The 11,749-nt window shown below is 36.6% G+C and overlaps 1 non-coding gene across 1 annotated transcript; it reads right to left on the bottom strand.

Annotated features, from left to right (window-relative positions):
* Positions 1-11,223: 11,223 nt before the first annotated feature.
* On the bottom strand, positions 11,224-11,332 carry LOC113624077 (U6 spliceosomal RNA). The gene has a single exon (XR_003434202.1). It is a non-coding gene; the product is annotated as a U6 spliceosomal RNA (small nuclear RNA).
* Positions 11,333-11,749: the final 417 nt, after the last annotated feature.

The raw sequence follows: 11,749 nt of genomic DNA, 5'->3' as shown, positions 1-11,749 counted from the left end.
ATGTTTTCCTCTAAGAGTTTTATAGTGTCCTGTCTTACATTTAGGTCTCTAATCCATTTTGAGTTTATTTTTGTGTATGGTGTTAGGGAGTGTTCTAATTTCATTCTTTTACATGTAGCTCTCCAGTTTTCCCAGCACCACTTATTGAAGAGACTCTTTTCTCCATCGTATATCCTTGCCTCCTTTGTCATAGATTAGTTGCTCATAGGTGTGTGGGTTTATCTCTGGGTTTTCTATCCTTTTCCATTGATCTATATTTCTGTTTTTGTGCTAGTATCATATTGTTTTGATTACTGTAGCTTTGTAGCTTTGTCTGAAGTCAGGGTGTCTGATTCCTCCAGCTCCGTTTTTTTCCCTCAAGACTGCTTTGGCTCTTCGGGGTCCTTTGTGTCTCCATACAGATTTTAAGATTTTTTGTTCTAGTTCTGTAAAAAAAAATGCCATTGATAATTTGATAGGGATTGCACTGAATCTGTAGATTGCTGTGGGTAGTATAGTCATTTTCACAATGTTGATTCTTCCAATCCAAGAACATGGTATATCTCTCCATCTGTTGGTATCATCTTTAATTTCTTTCAGCAGTGTCTTATAGTTTTCTGCATACAGGTCTTTTGTCTCCTCTTTAGGTAGGTTTATTCCTAGATATTTTATTCTTTGTATTGAAAAAGTAAATGGGAGTGTTTCCTTAATTTTTCTTTCAGATTTTTCATCATCACTGTATAGGAATGCAAGCGATTTCTGTGCATTAATTTTGTATCCTGCTACTTTGCCAAATTCATTGATCAGCTCTAGTAGTTTTCTGGTAGCATCTTTAGGATTCTCTATGTATAGTATCATGTCATCTGCAAACAGTGAAAGTTTTACTTCTTCTTTTTCAATTTGTATTCCTTTTATTTCTTTTTCTTCTCTGATTGCCGTGGCTAGGACTTCCAAAACTATGTTGAATAATATCAGTGAAACTGGACATCCTTGTCTTGTTCCTGATCTGAGAGGAAATGCTTTCAGTTTCTCACCATTGAGAATGATGTTGCTGTGGGTTTGTCATATATGGACTTTATTATGTTGAGGTAGGTTCCCTCTATGCCCACTTTCTGGAGAGTTTTTATCATAAATAGGTGTTGAATTTTGTGAAAAGCTTTTTCTGCACCTATTGAGATGGTCATATGTTTTTTCTTCTTCAGTTTGTTAATATGGTTTATCACATTGATTGATTTGCATATATTGAAGAATCCTTGCATCTCTGGGATAAATCACACTTGATCATGGTGTATGATCCTTTTAATGTGTTGTTGGATACTGTGTGCTAGTATTTTGTTGAGGATTTTTGCATTTATATTCATCAGTGATATTGGTCTGTAATTTTCTCTTTTTTGTAGTATCTTTGTCTGGTTTTGGTATCAGGGTGATGGTGGCCTCATAGAATGAGTTTGGGAGTTTTCCTTCCTCTGCAATTTTTTGGAAGAGTTTGAGAAGGATGGGTGTTAGCTCTTCTGTAAACGTTTGATAGAATTCAATTGTGAAGCCATCTGGTCCTGGACTTTTGTTTGCTGGAAAATTTTTAATCACAGTTTCAATTTCATTACTTGTGATTGGTCTATTTTCTATTTCTTCCTGGTTCAGTCTTGTAAGGTTATACCTTTCTAAGAATTTGTCCATTTCTTCCAGGTTGCCCATTTTATTGGCATAGAGTTGCTTGTAGTAGTCTCTTAGGATGCTTTGTATTTCTGCGGTGTCTGTTGTGACTTCTCCTATTTGAGTCCTCTCCCTCTTTTTCTTGATGAGTCTGGCTAATGCTTTATGAATTTTGTTTATCTTCTCAAAGAACCACCTTTTAGTTTTATTGATCTTTGCTATTGTTTTCTTTGTTTCTATTTCATTTATTTCTGCTCTGATCTTTATGATTTCTTTCCTTCTACTAACTTTGGGTTTTGTTTGTTCTTCTTTCTCTAGTTCCTTTAGGTGTAATGTTAGATTGTTTGAGATTTTTCTTGTTTCTTGAGGTAAGTTTGTATAGCTATAAACTTTCTTCTTAGAACTGCTTTTGCTGCATCCCATAGGTTTTGGATCTTCGTATTTTCATTGTCATAAGTCTCTAGGTATTTTTTGATTCCCTCTTTGATGTCTTCAGTGATCTCTTGGTTATTTAATAACGTATTGTTTAGCCTCCATATGTTTGTGCTTTTTACATTTTTCTCCCTGTAATTGATTTTTAATCTCAGAGTGTTGTGGTCAGAAAAGATGCTTGATATGATTTCAATTTTCTTAAATTTACTGAGGCTTGATTTGTGACCCAGGATGTGATCTATCCTGCCGAATGTTCTGTGTGCACTTGAGAAGAAAGTTTAATCTGCTATTTTTGGGTGGAATGTCCTATAAATATCAATTAAATCTATCTGTTCTATTGTGTCATTTAAAGCTTGTGTTTCCTTATTAATTTTCTGTTTGGATGATCTGTCCATTGGTGTAAGTGAGGTGTTAAAGTCCCCCAGTATTATTTTGTTACTATTTCCTCTTTTAGAGCTATTAGCAGTTGCCTTATGTATTGAGGTGCTCCTATGTTGGGTGCACATTTATTTATAATTGTTATATCTTCTTCTTGGATTGATCCCTTGATCATTATGTAGTGTCCTTCCTTGTCTCTTGTAACATTCTTTATTTTAAAGTCTATTTTATCTGATATGAGCATTGCTACTCCAGCTTTCTTTTGATTTCCATTTGCATGGGATATCTTTTTCCATCCCCTCATTTTCAGCCTGTATGTGTCCCTGGATCTGAAGTGGGTCTCTTGTAGACAGCATATATATAGGTCTTGTTTTTGTATCCATTCAGCAAGCCTGTGTCTTTTGGTTGGAGCATTTGATCCATTCACTTTAAGGTAACTATCAATATGTATGTTCCTATTACCATTTTCTTAATTGTTTTGGGTTTGTTTTTGTATGTCCTTTTCTTCTCTTGTGTTTCCCTCTTAGAGAAGTTCCTTTAGCATTTGTTGTAGAGCTTGTTTGGTGGTGCTGAATTCTCTTAGCTTTTGCTTGTCTGTAAAGCTTTTGATTTCTCCAGCGAATCTGAATGAGATCCTTGCCGGGTAGAGTAATCTTGGTTGTAGGTTCTTCCCTTTCATCACTTTAAGTATATCATGCCACTCCCTTCTGGCTTGTAGAGTTTCTGCTGAGAAATCAGCTGCTAGCCTTATAGAAGTTCCCCTTTATGTTATTTGTCGTTTTTCCCTTGCTGCTTTCAATAAGTTTTATTTGTCTTTAATTTTTGCCAATTTGATTACTGTGTGTCTTGACGTTTTTCTCCTTAGGTTTATCCTGTATGGGACTTGCTGTGCTTCCTGGACTTGGGTGACTATTTCCTTTCCCATGTTAGAGAAGTTTTCAACTATAATCTCTTCAAATATTTTCTCACATCCTTTCTCTCCCTCTTCTCCTTCTGGGACCCCTATAATGTGAATGTTGTTGTGTTTAATGTTGTCCCAGTGGTCTCTTAGGCTGTCTTCCTTTCTTTTCATTCTTTTTTCTTTATTCTGTTCTGCAGCAGTGAATTCCACCATTCTGTCTTCCAGGTCACTTATCCCTTCTTCTGCCTCAGTTATTCTGCTATTGATTCCTTCTAGTGTATTTTTCATTTCAGTTATCATATTGTTCATCTCTGTTTGTTTGTTCTTTAATTCTTCTAGATCTTTGTTAAACATTTCTTGCATCTTCTTGATCTTTTCCTCCATTCTTTTTCCAAGGTCCTGGATCATCTTCACTATCATTATTGTGAATTCTTTTTCTGGAAGATTGCCTATCTCCATTTCATTTAGTTGTTTTTCTGGAGTTTTATCTTGTTTCTTCATCTGGTACGTAGCCCTCTGCCTTTTCATCTTGTCTATCTTTCAGTGAATGTGGTTTTTGTTCCACAGGCTGCAGGATTGTATATCTTCTTGCTTCTGCTGGCTGCCCTCTGGTGGATGAGGCTATCTAAGAGGCTTGTGGAAGTTTCCTGATGGGAAGGACTGGTGGTGGGTAGAGCTGTAAATGTATATTTATATAGAATTTCCAAGAAGGATTTTTAGCTTCTCTTTCAAGATTTAGGTTTAGGTTTACTTACAGGATGAATGAGAGATTAAAGTGTAAATATTTGTTATGTGGAATGCCCATAGTTAATATTTTCTAGTGTTAGACTGAAGCTGAATATAGATATTTCAGCCACATGGTTTATTGAAGCTGAGTTTCCTTGCAGCCCTAATTTATCTTTAGCATTTTGCTTTATGCTATGTTTAAAGTTTTACTGTACTCGTTGAACTGTGCTGGATCATTAATAATGGCAGCTATCTTTAATGAGATGCATGTTACCCTCTAGCAGGTGGTATGGTCTAATAGTCTAAGAACTGTATTATGAGTCAGAAAGGAAATACTTCTTATACAGGAATGTATTATAAAATGAGAAAAAAAAATACAAGCATCTTAAAAATGGAATAACATTTGAATTGGGAGAATTAAAAAAAAAAAACAAAAAACAGGTTTTCCTGAATAATAGTTATGTCCCCTTATCCCTGAAAGGAGAAATCGTAATTCGCAAATTTCTATTATGAAATCTAGCAGAAGCTTGGTCAATAAAGTGCTGATGTTTTTTTTTTTGTTGTTTGTTTGTTTGTTTGTTTGTTTTAGTGCTGATGTTTTTAGTTGAGATAGCCCATCTGTTACTTTGTGCTGTATGGAGGAGGAAGAGAGAGATGGTTACCTTGGAGCATGTACATTGTCTAGCATTAAAGCTGCCAGAGAAAATAAGTATACATGATCTTACTACTTAGAACCCTGAGAACATTTCTAAAGTTGTATTGGCCTGCATACCCATTTACATTTACACCAGTGGTGATTCTTAAATACAGGTCTAGTTAGAGTGCAGTGTTTAATTATTAATTCATATCTTCTCTTTGGTACCTTTATCTTAAAATGAGGGTTTGGAAGATGAGAATGTAAGGTCAAGATTTACAGGCACAGTTAACAAAGCTCTATAATTGGATTCATAGGAATCAAGGTTTAGGTTCAGTTCACCCAGCAATGTGACATTGGGTAATGCCTTTGAGTCTGTAAATGGAGTAATTATCCATGGTCTCTTTAACTCCCGGGGTAGCTGGGAATATCCAAGGGGATTATTGCATGGGATAATAGTAAGGGAAGTTCAGTACAGAAAAGTAGAATACCTTATTATTATTTTCCATTGTGTGGTAAAAGTAATCACATCTCCTTACATTTCTTTCATCTTCACTTCACGCTTCATTACTAACATATGTTAGTCTAAAAAATGAAAAAGGATTCAATTCTGTAAACACGTCAGTGTTGCTAGTAAGGTTCAGAGTAGAGAATGGGGAAATAGCTTGCACTGTATGAAAAGTAGTACTTACACTGAGAATCTTCCTTCTTAAGAGATATTGTACTGGGAATTTAAAAAATTTTAGTAGAGCTATAAGGGACAGAATATTATTCCAACTCCAGCTGGGGCTCTGTTATCTCACTTTGTGGTTGTTAACCAAGTACATGGTTACCATCACTTTTCTGATCACTTTTCCATAATGTATTTGGGACGAAGAGGGGTTTGTGCCACTTTCTCTCCCACTTGTTTAACTCCACTATTCTGGTGGCATTTTCTCTTTTCTGTCATATTTTGCTGTGCCATGGCCCACTGTACACGTGTTGTTTCTGTGTCAGAGAGGTCACGGGGAGCAGAGCCCTTTGTATAAAGCTGAGACCCTCAAAGTGGCCTCCACAGGGGTGGAGGAGAAGGCAGGGTGGGTATTCTTTTGTTGTGCCCTTGTCAATTACTTCCTACCTACAATAATATTCTAAAAAATTATATGAGCATGTATAGCATATCACTGAAACATTGGAAAACTATCTTAAAATTAAAACATGTAGAAAAATTTAACTTGTTTACCAAATAGAGTGTCCATTGTTTAAGAGATACAGGCTCAAGAAGTTAGAGTTGGCTTGGGGATTTGTCTGTGTGTGTGCAGACTGGTTTATAACATCACTCTTATTCTTTGATTTCTCCACCTTTAGGAGGGGCCTTTCTTGTTTCTTGCTGTCAAACATATCTCCACCTACATTTAGAACACTTCATCCTCTACCCAGAGGAGTCAATCTTAACCATCTTCCAACCCCTATTTCTCTAAGTCTTTAATGTGTTTCCAGAGAGACAGCCCAGGGTATATTTTGATAGCTTTAGTCTAACAGAACAATATAGGGTGTCATGGAAACTCCATCTGTGTTTCCCATGAGGTCACAGGTTATTTCATCAATATGTTCCTTTTTTTTTTTTAGTGTCTAGCAGTTAGTTGCTAAGTCAGATACACACAGATATATACACACAGCTACACACTCTGCTTGTGCAAGAAGGAAACACTAATTCTCAGAGACTGATCTTTCTAAATGAGAGTTCTCAAACTAGTAATCCCCTAGCCAAACTTAGCCCACAAATATATTTTATTTGGCCCATAGTTTTTGTTTATTTTTAGAAATTGAACCAGTATTGAAAATGGGCACATTTCATATAAAAATTCAGATTTCTGGCTTTTTAAATGAACATTGTAAGATTTAGATACACTACACCAACAATTCTACATGGCAAAATTTGACTCAACTCAGTAGGGGCTGTCTCCTTTAGTCAGGACCTGTGGTCTTCATTCAGCCACAGTCTCTACTAGTCCCTGTTACTCCCCTCAACATGGAGGCCATGCTAGTTGTTATTCATCACTACGTTGTTCTACTCTTTCCTGCCCACTTCACTCCCTGGCATTTTCTGCCTCTCCACGATAGACCATAGTCAAAACCCATAATTCTAAGTCATAGAAAATCGATGTTATGTTCTGATTCCTGACTAAACCTGTTCAGTGGCAGTAATCACTGTTCAAATTTGTCATGTTTTTATCCATAACAAACTTGGATCTGTAGCAAACTTACATTTTTGGACCATAAAGTGGAAATGATAAACAAGGAGTAAAACTATAAAATCTCCCTGATCAAAATAATAATTTTAAGAATGAAAATAGGATATCTCTTATAGGTGGAATCTAAAAGAAAGATGATACAAATGAACTTATATACAAAAGAGAAATGGACCCAAACTTATGGTTACTAAAGGGGAAGGGTGGGAGGGATAAAGTAGGAGTTTGGGATTAACATATACACACTACTGTATATAAAATAAATAACCAACAAGGACCTAATGTATAACGTGGAAAACTATACTCAATATTTAATAATAACCTATAAGGGAAAAAAATCTGAAAAAGAATGTATATATTCATATATATATATATATATATATATATATATATGTATATATCTGCATCACTTTGCTCTACACCTGAAACTAACACAATGTTGTAAATCAACTATACTTCAATAAAAAATAAATTTAAAAAATACAATAAAGAAGGGGTAAAGATGTAGAAAGATATATATATACTGGATAGGTGACCATCACTGATAGCAATTTTAAGTGTTCATGTGTTTTGGCAAGGATAAACATATTCTACTTTTCTTTCCCCCGATCCCCATTTTCTATTTTTCTTTTCCCCCCTCTAATAATAAAGAATGTGATAATGTCCTACAGACAGATATGTGACAATTATAAAAATGGAGTGGGATTCCTTGAGGAGAGAGAAAACAAGGCAAAAGTCTTATTTTCTCAACTCTTCAGTTGTGAGCTGTCTGGTTGTGGTTGAGAAGGAAGGAATCATGGCATATTAAAGCTGGAATGATGCCTACTAACATTATGTACCTTCTCCCACACCCCAACATTTACAGATGAAGAAACTGAGAATTAGAAATGCTGAATGACCAGCCCATAGTCATACTACTCATCTTTTGCAGTATCTGGAACACAGGATCTTTGACCAAGAGATAGTGCTGCCCTTGATCATTAGAAATTCTCTCAGTACATGCAGTGGGCATTGATCTCTTATATCTGCAGGCTACATGATGTACCTGTTTCAGTAAGACTTAAGTTGGCCGGTGGGCAGGGAAGATGGTCACATCATGGACTAGGGTGAATTAAATTAATGTAGTTTTCATTTTTATAAAATGTTTCACCTCTGTACCTGTTAGGCCGTGAGACTTTATGAACTGTGTTTAATCCATTGCTCTTTTTACCAAGGCAACATAGTGGAGAGAAAGGAGCCCTGGTAATGAAAGACAGACAGCTCTGATTTATATTCTGGATCTGCCTAGTGCTTAAGACCATGACCAGGAAATTTAATCTTTCTGCATCTCAGCCACTTTATCAGCATGATGAAGATAATGCTACTCAGCTTGGTGGACTGTTAATTTATTATTCATTGAACAAATACATATTAAACCCTACTATGTGCCAGACATTCTTCTTAATGCTAGTAGAGAGTCAGAAAAAAAAAAAATGTTCTTCCTTACTTTCCAGAGGGCAAGATGGGTGTAAGGATTAAATACATATCTGCAGTGGTTCTTGGCATAGAGGGCATGCTCAATAATTTTCATTTTACATTCTCTCCCCTATTCTTTTACAAAACCAAGCCCTAAGATCAGGAAAACCTTTGCTCCCAAGTTTCAGTATAGAAAACAGAAAAGCATATAAATTGCCAAGGATGGGACTTTGCACATAACCAGCCACAATCCAAAATATTTTTTTCCTACGTGCCCAGCCTGAATAAGATAGGTGATATTAAACAAAAGGGTAAGTGCACAAGCACCCCAACTACACACTTCCTCATGACAACATATGCAGTCTCGTCCTTATAAAAGACAGAAGCAGGCCCAACATTACTTGTATTTCAGAATTTTTCTGTGGCTCCTGGGAAAATATCACAGATATTTGCTCTGTCATTGCCTCTTCACATAACAGTTACAAGGCAAAGTAAACTTCTCCTGCCTCTAATTTCCTACACACTAGAAGTGAGGTTGGGGGTAGGTGATTAATCAAGAAAAAAATTCTTATATCTTCTTTTGATCTTCATCTCTGAAAAAAAGAAAAGAGTTTAAGCAGAATTAGGCTGAGGGGAGGAGATCTTGAAGGCATTCGGGAAAACTAACAAGTGAATCACTTATTTTTTTTTTTCCCCCAAAAGAATCATTTGTTGATAATTGGGGAAAGAAAAGAGAATCAACACTTTGCTGGGCCTCTTCTATATGTTGTTTCATTTAATTCTCACAACATGCAACCAGCTAATAAGCATAATATATAATTGGTATAAAACACACAGAGTTTAAGTATAATTTTAGATTAGGCATCTTTTGCCCCCATTTTTCCACTGCATCATAAGTGAGGTTCCTCATACCCCATTAGCAGCTGTGATACAGGTCTGTGTTTGCCTGAACTTTGTTTCATTTCAATCCGAGGTATACTTTAGTATTACGTAGAGTTATTTGATGTGGTGACACCTCCCTAAGATACCATCGTGGGGTAATGTAGAAGATACTAGGTGAATGTCATCAGACATCAATTTCAGGCCTGCTGCTAACTGGCTGCATGGCATGGCTTGGGCAAGTCATGTGATCTTGCTGGGCCTCAGGTTCCTCACCTGTGAAATGAGATGAGAATTGACTCCATTAACTGTAACAGCCTTGTAGCTCAACAAAGCCAGGTTCTCAGGGGATGTGTGTGTTTAAATTAGTTTTATTTTGAGATATATGGCTGCCTCACTCTTTCAGAATACTAGAAATATTCTGAATTCTCACAAAAGTAGAGTTCACCTCTCTCCTCAGATACATATGTGTGTGTGTGCGCGTATATATGTGTGTGTGTGTGTGTGTGTGTGTATAAAATTAATTCTAAAATCCTCCCATACACACCTGTCATTGGCACCTGCTCCAGGTAAGCCGATGGAATAGGAAACAGGAAACAGGTGCCTGCAGTTATAGATCTCCTCTTTCAGAAGCCTGGATCCTGAATTATGAGAATGCTGTCTCTTTCCTAGAATCTTCTTTCTCTGCCCTCTTCTCTTCATCCCTAATCTTACCTCCTTTCAGTTACCTGAGATGGCTAACCCGGGCTAAATTATTTTTGAAAGTTGTGGCCTTATACTTTACATGCCTGTATTGTAACAGAAGAAATCAAAGACTAATTTTCAATTGCAATTTCAAGCTGTAGCGGAAGTGAGGATTGTTCTGGAGGATGGGAAGGTAACTTCAGGGAAGTCAAGCTTTCTGAGCAGCCCACATCCTATAGATGACAACAAACATTCATGGATTTAAGAAATGTAAAGCCCCAGTGGAATTCCCGGTACATAGTAGGAGCTGAACACGTGGTAAATCTTCTTATTCTTCCTCTTCAAGTCAGCTTTGCATATTGTATAATCTACTCAGATCCCTGGTAGGCTTGTCCTCTTTTAAAATCCCCTTGAAGCGTTTGAAACCTGGGACAATGTTTTAGAATTTTACCTAATGTATTAGTTCTACAAATGAACCATTTTTCTCTTGCGCTTTCTTTTATCTTTCTCTGGATCTTGCTAATCCTTTATTTTATACTCCATTGCTCTTTTCTCTCCTTCCTTCTTTTGAATGTGTACCTTTTACATCTACAGAATTGCCATCTCCTAATATTCTTATTATCCAGCCCACCTCGCTGGTGGCCATGGGGTAAAGTAAATTTTCTGGCTTGGGAGCAGGTCTAGTAATGGGCAGAAATACCATCCCTGAGACAAGGGGAGAATTTAATATGCTTCCTAATCTCTTCTTCCCCTGTGCCCCTCCTCTGTTGTCCCTTGTATCAAAGTACTGAGAGTTGGGCAATCTTTTTTTTTTTTTTCCGTTTTCTTTTCTCCTGCCTTATTTTGTTTTGTCAGCTTGTAGAAGACTGAGAACCAGGGATGTATGATGAAAGAGCCTGACAGTCTGGAAGAAGGAAATCAGCAGAGGGGTGGGAGGAGCCTGCTGTTGACTCCTGCCCATTCCTGGCATTCTTCCACTTCAATGAACCCTATTTATTTACTTTTCTCTAAAAATGAAGTCAACTACCTGTAGGTTTTTAAAATGAATTTTTATTGGAGTATAGTTGATTGACAGTGTTGTGTTAGTTTCTGCTGTACAGCAAAGTGAATCAGTTATATATATACATATATCCACTCTTGTTGAGATTCTTTTCCCACATAGGTCATTACAGAGTATTGAGTAGAGTTCCTTGTGCCATACAGTAGGTCCTTATTAGTTATCTGTTTTATATACAATAGTGTGTATATGTCAATCCCAATCTCCCAATTTAAAAGATATGGAACGCTTCGTGAATTTGTGTATCATCCTTGGGCAGGGGCCATGCTAATCTTCTCTGTATTATTCCAATTTTAGTATATATGTGCTGCTGAAGTGAGCACCTGCCTGTGGTTTTTATTGCCCTCCTTCCCAGGTCTTTGTCTTTTTTATGCCTGTTGCTTATTTCTCCCTCTACTTTTTCTTTCTCTCTTCCTCTTTTCCTAGATAACTGTCCTCCCTCTTCTCTAGCTCATACTTTTTTCAAGGACGGCATAAATCCTCTTCATTTCATAAAAGATGGGCTAATCATCAATTATGATAAAACAGAAAATGTGTCTTGTTTTATAAAGTCAGATTTTTTTTTCATTTTCACATTTCCTCTAACTCTTGAAATAACCCTAAGAGGTATGTATTACTGTCATTCCCATTTCACAGGTGACAAAACCAAGCACAGGCCCCACATTACATTGAACTACTAGGTATTCTGATTCCTGATAGTATGCCCTTTGCGCAAAATTTTACTGTCTTTCCATTTTAGT

Source organism: Aethalodelphis obliquidens, unplaced genomic scaffold (assembly GCF_003676395.1).
Source record: "Aethalodelphis obliquidens isolate GAN/ISIS:26980383/991018 unplaced genomic scaffold, ASM367639v1 scaffold1, whole genome shotgun sequence".
Taxonomy (NCBI): domain Eukaryota; kingdom Metazoa; phylum Chordata; class Mammalia; order Artiodactyla; family Delphinidae; genus Aethalodelphis; species Aethalodelphis obliquidens.
This window is presented reverse-complemented; position numbering and strand designations above follow the sequence as displayed.